Raw genomic sequence first — 11,425 nt, 5'->3', positions numbered from 1 at the left:
CGCTCCATTTATTTCAGCCTGGCTGACTGACGTCCCATTTGTCCACCTTCAATTCTAAACTTGCTGTGACTCTGGGTTGTCGGAACCCTAAGCATATTACTTTCAAAACGGCGCCTGTGGTTCCGGTTCACTTCACGCCCCAATCTCAAAAATGGCACATCTATATAAGTAACCAATTAGAGGTTTCAGCGGAAGCTTGAGTCAGCTCCAGCTGTAGCCAATAGCATCGGAGATAAATCGAGCCATTCAGAGCCCGCGCTGCTTTGGTGACACCAGTGAACCAAAAAAAAAAAAAAAAAAAAAAAAAAAAAAAAAACGGGAACTCCCTTTACGTGGCTGCAGCTGGCGTAGTGGAAGTGACGTCGTTGTAAATTGTCTGCCCACTGATACTGTCTTTGAATGGTGCTGAGCTGGAAGTTTGGGGTTGGAGAAGAGCGAGACTATCGGTTTCGTACCTGGGAACTTCCTGTCAGCTTTTAATCACACCCAGACACGTCCCTGCTTGCCTGCCTACAGCAACTGTTTTCTGTAAACTCGTACTCCCTGTCTGCTTCTTCCGCGTTGGGTTCTCTTCTGGCTGCTGCTGTTGCAGGTGCGTTCTTTGCATGATGTATATCCTATACAGACAGACAGTGTGTATTGAATTATTTATATAGCGTTTACTACCTCTGTGGGGAAGTGCTTGCCTACATGGGTAGTGCACTACACTGTATAAGTGTGTAAATATACGGAAGGGTTTGTCTTTATTTTGATTCTCTGTGGGAAGTGTCTCAATGTCGTGCATGACAGAATGTGATTGTTGTGTTAAGCAGGGGCACTGGAATTATGCGGCAGGAGCGTGGCAAATTAGGCTGCAGGGGTTGAGTAAATTATGCGGCAAGAAAAGGCAAATTATGCAGCTTAGTGTGGTACATTTTGGAATAGTACTTAATTATTTGCCTTTTATTAACACTTAACACTGTCTAAGCATTGGTCGAGCCTCATTAGCACGAGCATAACATCGAAGTATAGCAATAACTAACAGAAAAAATGAACAGTCAACCTTTGCAAAGGGCCTTCCAGTATGCCTTACGCAGCATAGTAGGTAATGTTCTACCATTTGGCACTTATATGTTAAAAAAGCAGAACGAGTGGGTTGCTTCAAATAAAAGTGTGATTTAGATTTTTGTAACTAGTGGTGTTTTCTAAGTTACAGTATCTTTATCTGGTGTTGTAGAATGACCGATATCAACATGATTTTGCAGGCAACTTCGTGTTACTGGCAGCTTAACTGTTGGTGGATACCAGGTTTCTTGCACGGTTTACCACACGAATTGTGCTATTGCGACAAGATGTGCTCGGACAAAACGTTCTCAGCATTGTATTTGGGCGTTTACACACAGAGTGACACAACTGTATTTTAAACTGTCATTTTGACTTTTTGTGTTGGCCTACCTAGTACACTAATCTAGCATGAGTGCAGAGGTCATGGTAAAGGAAACCCCAGAACCTGTATTGCAATATGGAAGTGTGACCAAACGACCTCTCTTTACTGACATGGGTCTGCTGTCCATGTCATGGATTGTTGACATAAAGTGGTGGTGTGGTCATTTTGATTTTTGCAGTTTAACAAGTCTGTCTGAATAAACCTATTTTCTGATCCAGGATTTCCATTGAAATTAAACACCCAGACCATTGCGCTGATATTCTGAGGGTGTCAAGAGTATGTGTGCCTGGTGTATGTAAGACACATGTGATAGCAACACTCCTTGGTTAATATGAGTTTGACCTCTGGGACCAATAGGATCCATTTTGGAGGATGGATACAGGTTCCCCAGACAGTGGGCGTGTATTGCCTACATTCCTGTGGCCTGATGGTGAAAACCCAGATACTGAATGAGGGAAGATGCCGAAGGGCTGCTCTTAGAAATTCTATGCCTACCTCTTAGCAATAGTGATTACTGATTAGATTTTGCGGAACACTGCTATATAGGATGGTGGGGTAGAGAGGGTGAGGGAACGGATTCTGTGCTAAGAGTGCAGAATATTTTAGTACAACCTGTCCTTTTTTGCCTTGATTGCTGCTTCAAGAAGGCATATAACGGCCAGGTTCAGAGACTTCACACTTAGCTGTGCCCGTGTTATGGATTCTCCGGCTTGATGGCAACCTCATCAAAATCTACTGTGCGAGCCACCTCCTTGCACAATGGCTGCGTCTGCAATAGATCCAGAAATTGACATTTGACAGGGAACCACTTGAAACTGGTTGCATAACCTTAGACCATCCATCCACATCCCCGTCTGGAAAATGTTATAAGCGATGCACACCATCATACCTTGTTTCAGTTCTGTTCTGTTTGACTGACCAAGGAGCGCTCTGCAGACAGAGTACTCAAAGCTCTTCTGTGGGATCAGTGCTGATGTATTCATGACCGCCAATCTTCCAGAGGGGAAGAGCAATCACCTGAATTCTGTATAACTGGCTAAAGTTGTTCAGGATTTGTCTAGCCCCTAGAGGCTTGCCTTCCAGCTCAGATAGGAAAGCAGAGTGCCTCTCTGCAGAAGGACAGGCGCCGCTGAGGGAGAATTCCAGCTATGTTCCTAGAATATGGAGCACCTAGAAGAACCATACTGCTTTGAGGAGTGCAGTCAGTTCTATCCTATATGTCCAGTGTCCTCTTGTCTTCATGTGACGAAGTGCATGAAGAAACTTGCAATACAAACCAGCTCAGTGCTGTCTGGCATAACTGCAGATTATCAAGAGGAACTGTTGCAATCACTGCTCGATGTGCTGCTTATCTATAGGACAGTCCCCTTCTAACTGCTAAAAGGAAAATACAATTACCAGCATGAATTCTTTTTGACTGAACCGACCTATGGATTACATAACATGGGGATTATGTATTGAACTGTGCCTGATGTTCCCTGTGACCTTTTAACACCCTTTGGTACTAGAGATCTCAGATCCCTGATAGGTTCTGGGACAGAGCATCTGAGGTGGTAGGAGACTCAGTCCACTACTGTTCTGGCCCTAGTCTGCCCTGTAGCCTCCCACCACTCTGGGTCTGATTAAGGATCCAACTTGACCTGTTTTGCATCTTAAGGAGTTTTGCTTTTTAATGAGTTTTGCTTTGTCTTTAAAGTCTACAATGGCCATGGAGTGGTGGTCAGTGAATGGAGTTGACAAGGTTGCTTAAAATATTTAGGAAATATAGTATCACCAAATCTCTACTGTTTCATAACTGTCTAATTACCTTCTTGCACCCAACCACCTGCTTCCCTTCGACTCTTTTACCAAGCTACATCTGTTTTGGGAAAGGAGCGATCAAGTGGATGTCCTTTACTACACAGGCAAGTGTTACTAGGTGGTCTCCTAATGCAGAATAGTAATGGCAAACAGATAGGCAGCTTAGTGGCTGGGCTCATGTGGTTTCAAATATTGAGGCAACTTTATTGCTGTCTTTAACAATTAATCCAGTTATTTCTAAAAAATACAAAACATGTACACCAAAAATGTATTTTGGATCTCCAAACATTTTGCAAACTCATCACACATTTTACTGTTGCCGACTTAAGTGAGAGCTTGTGTTTGCTTCCTTAAGCTCAGATGAAGTTCTGCCACTGACATTTTCCTAGACTTAAAGCTGTTACTGTTCATATTGAATTCTACACTTGTAAAGCTACCAAGGCCTTTCAGTCATGTGTGTATTTTGATATGGAAGATCAAGTTTGCCTCTTCTGTGTTTGAGAGGCTGCATTTTCATGTGGTGATTACTCAACAGTGAAGAACCTGTTGGGTGGGTCTGTCCGGTTTCTTATGTAGGCCACTTAGCATTAGCATGGATCTCCGAATAATATGGCAAATAGCTTTTTCGCTGGTTGTTCATGTGTATCGTTTGTCTTGAAACTCAACATTAAGGCCATTCACTAGAGCTGACACTTTTAAGCAGCAATTACAACTTACTTTTTTATATGTTATACGTTTGCCAGTTTTTTAAAAATATAGCTCAAAGTTCACACTTCCCAGCAATATCTTTGCTCTATTCAGAGGTTAGTACCATGGTGGTAAGCTTACCAAAAAAGGTTCCACCTGGGATTAGATTGTACGACCCTCAGCTTCAACCTATGTCTGGTTGTTCGTACCCCTTCCTCTTTCTAAAGAGCTACTTCATATTTCAGAATTGCATGCTCCTAGACCAATTCACGTTTCTGACATTGCATCAGCTGTGTGAAGGCTTTCATATAAGTAATTTTAAAACAAGCATTGGCAAAGCCAGTAGGTCTCGCCTATGGAAGATCTATTGCCTTTGCCAATGTGCCTTAGCCATGTTGTACACCAACGTGGCTAAAAGTCAGTGGCACAGAGGAGAGTGGTGTAGAGTGTCGTGGGGTGCCATAGAGTGGAGTAATGTAGGATGGAGAGACAGGGTGGAGAAGAATGTTGTGGCATAGTGTGAAGTAGAGTATGGTAGATTTGTGTGGAGTAACATGGGGCGGAGAGACATAGAGTGGAGTAGTAGAGTGTCATGGCATAGAGTGTTTATGATGGAGGTGAGTAAAGTGTTGTGGAGTAGAACAAGTGTGGAATCGTGCTGCCATTACAGACAACACATTTTCGGTTGAAATAATCATTACATTTGCACCGACCTCACAGCAATTGTGAGTTACAAACAATAAATCCAATCGGTGGGATGCGTTCTTAGGTCAGCTTTCAAAATTTCCCCAAGAAGTCTTTAGAAACCAGACATCTGGGTTGCCTAGTAGTGTTCGATCCTTAAAAAAAAAAAAAACGCTTGGGTTGCGGTTTCTTTCCCATTTGAACCCATTGCTGAATACACGCTAATGCAGTCCTTGCAAGGCATTTTCCCTTTACATCTCCAGCAGATCTTTATCTAATAAGGCTAACGAAACAATACGAAAAATGAACTTCTTACTCTGTTTAGTAGCTTGCTGAGCCATCGTATTCTGCATTTAGCCTAGAAATCTGGGTTGGTAAAATATCTGCTCAAAAGGCTCTTAGTTAGACTCTAGGAGTTAAGCAAATTCTGCCCCATTTCCCTCCAGCCATATTTTGAAAAGCTTTTTGGAAAATTGGCTTTCAGTCCATTACAAAAATCTGCTTAGGAAAATGGGTTTTTTTAAGTGGGTTTCGTGCCAGCTCATGTACCAGAGGTTAGAACTAGTTAGATAATAGCAGAATGTCAGAACATTAAAACTGTTAGAACCTTAAGCTTCTTTCCACAATGTTGAACACAACCTCTTGATTAAGGCCTTGGATGAAGCTAGGTTTGCTGATAAGGACATCATTTGGATAGCTATTTCTTACAGGCAACAGTCTGGATGTTTTAGATTCATCTTTGGCACTAGGCACGCAGGCTTTGATTATATCTGTTTCACTCAGCTGTAAATCCTGAAAAGAATCCTACCATATGCTAAAGCCCACATACTTATTTCAGTTTTTTTTTCAACATGTACGTGCAGTGCCTTGCCCGATTACTCCATTCCAAGGTGTTTCTATATGGATGCTGGTGATACTCGGCTTGTGTTTAATCTTCCAATCATTCCAACTCTGGAACCATTAGTCTGGATCTTGGGGCCCTGACCAATGTTTTTGGTCACTACACTTCGGATATGCTCCAACATTTTAAAGCTTAACACCTGAAAACAGGAATTCTGCCTTCAGCCTAGAGGCCTCCTGCAGGAGCAGTATCCTCTATCCTAAGAAAATGGGCACACCACCTGCCCCAGTCAAAATTGTGCACAGTCTGTTTTTCTGAGATTCATCTTTGGCACTAGGCACTCAGACAGCAAGGTGACATATACCTATTTCACGTAGCTAAGAATCCAGAACAAATCATGCCATATATGCCACTCTACTTATTCCAGTGGTCAGTGCTTTGATACAGTTAACGCTAGACTATGCCGATTCAATCTGTTGTGCATCCTGGGTGATGTTTTTCCTCAAGGCGAATTAAGTACATTTATTTCCATCTAGTTCTTGTTGCCTCTACCCAACTCTTAAAGTTGAGGTCCAGGTTTACCTATTAACACATCTCCTTCTCCATCAACTGCCTTTAAGATATATGTCAGTATTATAGCATAGTTTTACCATGCCTCTCTTCTGAATCGAAGGGACACTGTTGGCTTCACATAAAGGTGGATTTTTATTTATCTGTATTACAGCCTACAGACAGGTATTTTGTTATATGAAATCTCATAGGATTACCTTCTAGGAAAAGGTAACCAATACCAAAAACAGCTTCTGACAAAACCATAGGGATAGAAGATTTGTGCTTAAATAATTCTTGCTAGATTCTTTTTGGAAGGCCTGGCAGTCTTAACTTTCTAGCAGTGTCATGGCTAAAAACAACTAACTAATGCATACATTCATACATATAAATATGCATAATTATACATAGAAGGCCTTTGGGTCAACTGACATTCGTCTGTCTGAGTGTCATTTACACACCGCCCCATCCATGACTCTGTACTGCAAGGGTAATGGTTCAGTCCACATCAGTTATTGGCTTTCCTGATCTGTGACCGACTGCATTTTTCTGATTACATGTGCACAACTGCCTTAAAAGTAGTGTGGTTCAGTATCAGGGCTGGTTGGCCAGTCCTTTAGTTTTCAATTGTCTCCTTTTAAAGCTCTTTGCCACTCCTCCTTTTTATTTTAATTTTTCTTAAGAGGATACTACAGTTCTCCAGACAGTGCTAATAGGTCGACTGCTTGCCACTCATTTCATCTTCAGTATGCCTCGGCCTCCAAACCAGGATACTATTATGGAATGCAATTGTCATTAGTGTACAATAGTTTTACCATTCCAGGATAGCCAATTCATTACTTTTAAATGTGATGGCCATGCTGGAACCTTTTAGCAGCGATAGAGAATGTAGAATAGGTCTGAAAGAAAGTCAACAGTTGATGTGTTTAGATTTATTATTGCAAGCATATATTAAGTGTGTTTAGACAGAATTGTGCTTCTTTTTTCTCCTTGAATTATTTTAATTTATCTTGCATTTGTTTCTGAGTTTGTGTATGTTTTATTGCGGGTGTGTGAGAGTGAACCTTAATAATGGGGTTCTTCAAATGTAACTCCTTTTTAGGTTTCATCTGCACATCGCTTGCTCTGTGGCAAAATGTTTTATATTTGGGGGGGGGGGGGACCTGAAAGGGGATTTACAGATACCCACTCCTCCAGAGGCTTCCCATTACTTACCACTGGTTGGCTTATCCGTGTCACGGTTCTTTCCTTGCTTCTTATTGGTTAGCTAGAATCCTAACGTCACAGGTTCTACTTCCTCTCTTCTCCGTTGGCTGTTCTTTAAATAGTCGACGAAGTACTTTTTCTGGTTGGCGATCAGTGGCTGGTCCCAGTGTTCTTCCACATGCCGCAGGATTCTGAGGTACTTCTTTTCTACTTTCTGCCCAGCCATCGGCGTGCCTGCAAAATCATCATTACCAGTCTGTTTCTAACTGTTAATAAGTGGGTTACTTCGGTGCTTCACTGGGACGCTAAATCACTACTCTCCGTTATTATTAGCCATGGCGCTGCAGGCGTTTCGCACCTCTATTTATCTTCGTAACTTTTTAATTTCCAACATACAGAACAATTAATTGCAGAACTTGATATGTGGACTTTTTTTTTAAACTGATTTCTGAGGTTCCAAATGAATGTTTGGTTGTTCCTTGGTCGAATTGTGATCCCAATCCAACTCTAATAAGTACTAACATCTACTCCTCCGACACATAATCAGGGCCTACGTTTCTTTGAGGGTTTAACACAGTTCAGTACCTTGGGTTTTAACACTGATTCCTGTGCACCGGAGTGCGCCAGTCGCGTGTTCTGTTAGTGTGTTTGTTTCATTGCAAGTGGAGTGCAGGCAGTGGCGCATAGGCAACGTGCGATGTGGTCTTTCTGAGAACCCAGAATAAACCCTAAAAATGACTGACAACAGGTGATGTGTTATTTTTGCCTCTTAACTGGTCATGGAATCAATTATGTTTAGCTCATCAAAAGCAAAGAGCGTCAGTTATTACGTTAACTGTTATGGATATTAAACAGTCATTTAATGTCCTAAGCAATGATACTCTTTCACCTTGACTTGTCTTTATCAAATCAGGCTCGCCTTAAAACGAGAATAAACCTGAAAGTGCCAGAATGGAAAGTGACAATGAAAGTGCAAGGCGCTAGTAATCTGCCACATCCGTTCACATACCATTGGGTTCATATCACGTGTAACACCTTTAACTCGTGCTATTTTATAGCCATCATTTTGCATTCTTGGACTTGTAGTTTCTCTTTCTGGATTCCAAAAAATGATCTTAAATGTCTCAGATGACGAGGGCAGTTGGATTAAAAAAAATTCCAGGGCTGACTGGGTGTTACATATGACATGGGACTCTTGGCTTATATTATGAGACAGTGGACCATATTGTAGATTTGTCACACGCCTGGTGGGACAGAGTGGCAAGACCCTTATTTGTTACCTAACAGAGAATTTTAAATATGTAAATGATTCTCATGTAATTATTGTATGTAATGTTCTATGTGAGTCCTTGTTCCACCCCTCAAACATCACCCATTACATCTACAGGTTGTCACCACATCTGCAAATTTGAAAACATGTTGTTATCCAATATCTAATATAATAATAATAATCTATGAATAGCACTGCTGCTCATTTAAAAAATACCACATTTATCAGCTAAGTGTTGACTGTCTCGGCAGTGGGACAGTTTAATACAATGACCACCATCAGACCAGATTTTAACAGCATATTATTGCATTATTTCACATGCAACCTGGAACCCCTTTCTGAGTTGTTTGTTGCAGCTATGAAAAAAAGGACATTGCATACTAGGGTAGGAGGCAGACTGAAGGGAAAGATAATTTTGAACTATAGTCATCTCTGCTTGGAAAAGACACGAGAAAAGCAGCACATGGTTGGCACGCCATGGCCCGCCACACACTTACCACCCCTTCCCGTGATCCCTATACTGGTTGTCGTTTCTGTAGTGGAGCTTAGGATGTAAAAATATTGACAAAGCCAATAGACTTAGCATGGGCGAAAACTGTTGGCTTTTCTAATGCTTGTTTTCAGTTTACTTTCATGAAGAATCTCTTGTCCTTTTTCAGTTGAACATTGTTCTGAATAAATATTGTCCTGACCACTAGATGTCGCTCCTTTACTTGAAATGAATCCCAAGCTCTAAGGCACTGTAAACAAATGTTTAAGAACGACTTCCACAAAGATTTCTAACAGTCCCCTTCAAAATGTCACCGGACGCCTGAACCTAATGCACGTTTTAACTGGAGAGCTGTCCAGTCTCTTATTATCTCTGGATTCCTCGAAAAAAGCGCTGGATACTGCACTGCAAGTCTTCCACAAAATGGTGAGCACGATGGCTAGGGTGGAGCTGCCTTTATAGTACGACCCCACCCAGTATGTCCCCTCTAAGTATCTTGGACTACTTCCAGTCAACACGACCCCAGAAGTTTACCGCATTGCCCGTGATCTTCTTAGAAGGCCTAACAAGATGTGACTTTGAGTTGAGCACTGCACTTGATAACATCTGAGCTATCTTTTCCTCTTGCTGCTCCTAAGTGCCGGAAACACAAAAGCCTTGTATTTTAAACTACCTGCTCTTCGACACGAGGATAGTCCTAGAAGATCAATATATAGCATGAAGAAATTGGTGATCCCTGATAAAGAGTACAGTTTTGTTAGGAGAAGTACAAGAATGCTGGTTGGCAGTAAATTTGTTACTCTACACACGTTCCAGCAATTTCCCTCATAGCAATGTGAGCAAAATACACGATTTTTAGTGAAAGTTTTGGTTTTGCTGGTTGTTCTGTGTAAGTAAACGTGGTGGGATACAGCAAGTTGCACCACCCTGGACTCCCCCGGATATATAATTTTCAGAAATGCCTTTATTTAGTAGGTCAGTTACAAGACAAAAACATGAGGTGTCCGTGTTACATTTTGGGGTCTTTCCTATTGTTGGTGATATGCCCGGCCTTACAAGTTGAGTACTGTTTTAACAACTGAATTTTTCTCAATTTTATTTTTTAAATGTAAGCCAGGGTACAGGTAAAATAACATAATTTGCACATCTGAATCACGATAGTAAGGGTAATCCCAAATTCAGAGTTGTACAAATAACCACTGTCCTGAGACTCATTATCTAGGACACATTTAAAAAAAATGAATGGGTTACTTTCATACCTAGTTTTGGTTCATTAGATATTACCCATCTGAATTGCTGCATGTTTGGTACTTGGTACATAATTAAATATTATTATAAGTTGCAACTGAGCTGTTGGTGCTGGATTTTGCATGTGTTTGGATATCCTTGTGACCCGAAGAGTCTGATGGACGTAACAGTATATTACTTTTTAGGTCGAAGTCTATCAGACAGCACAGCTGTCAGGTTTGGTAACAACATCCTGGGAACATTAAAAAAGCTTCCCTGGGAATGCATTCTGGCCGTTGTTTACCATTGGCTTTGTAGTCTGTAACTCTCATTTGCTTGTTTACTATTTGCTAGCTTTATTTGTTTTAGGCTTTCCATCTCAAGTGCATCCCTTCTCTCACCCAAACCCTATTTACTGTATTTGTCCACCAGTGTTCGATTTCTGTAAACATGTCTTTAAATCTTGTTGTTATCCTGTCATGTTTGCCATGCATTCAGAGACAGAGGTCAAATGTCAGGCTCTGTCTTCCAAGGGAGCTTGGTGTTTACTTTTCTTTTTCTAACTTCATAGTGAGAGGATTTCTGTGACAATCACGCTGGCTCCGGAGGAATGCTTGAGGATGCCTGTGTGATGTTGTTTTTGTTTCTAGCATACAGCAACATTTAAATGTCTAGAAATGAACTGTGCACATATTTCAGAATTAGAAAGACCCAAATGAAGCCCATTTTTGGTAATTTTGAAGTGTGGTGGAAACATATATTTTAAAACGATCTAAACCAATCAATACATGATGATGACATTCCCACAAATTGTTTGTGTGCTGCACACTTTTATCAGTAAAACTGTACCTCTGTGCAAATGTAATTGTGATTTTGAATTGAAAATGTGTTGTCTGTAATGGAAGTGTGCTACCACACCATGCATATTCCAATCTACTCCACTCTACTCTGCACTACTCCACTCTACACCTCCCTTCCTTACACCACTCTACTTTATGCCTATGCACTGTACCCCTCACTACTTTACTATGCACTACAGCACTCTTTGCCACTGCACTCTACACCTCTCCACTCTATGCCACTCTACTGTGCAACAGTGCACCGTATGCCAATGCACTCTACTCTACCATCCCACACAACGCCAATCCACTCTACGGCATTCTAATCTACTCTGCATTCTACAGCACTCTATGCCACTGTACTCTACTGTGCACCACTCCACTCTACACTACTTTTCTCCACACC

The 11,425-nt window shown here is 41.3% G+C and overlaps 1 protein-coding gene across 1 annotated transcript in view; it reads left to right on the top strand.

Annotated features, from left to right (window-relative positions):
- The first annotated feature begins 347 nt into the window (after positions 1-347).
- GMPPB (GDP-mannose pyrophosphorylase B) overlaps positions 348-11,425 on the top strand; it is a 204,452-nt gene continuing 193,374 nt past the window's right edge. The window contains exon 1 of the mRNA XM_069206870.1: positions 348-592. The gene's annotated coding sequence lies outside the window, so the exon portion shown is untranslated. The remainder of the gene's footprint in view (positions 593-11,425) is intronic.

Source organism: Pleurodeles waltl, chromosome 9, assembly GCF_031143425.1.
Source record: "Pleurodeles waltl isolate 20211129_DDA chromosome 9, aPleWal1.hap1.20221129, whole genome shotgun sequence".
NCBI lineage: Eukaryota > Metazoa > Chordata > Amphibia > Caudata > Salamandridae > Pleurodeles > Pleurodeles waltl.
The sequence above is the reverse complement of the archived record's forward strand: the minus strand, read 5'-3'. Positions and strand labels throughout refer to the sequence as shown.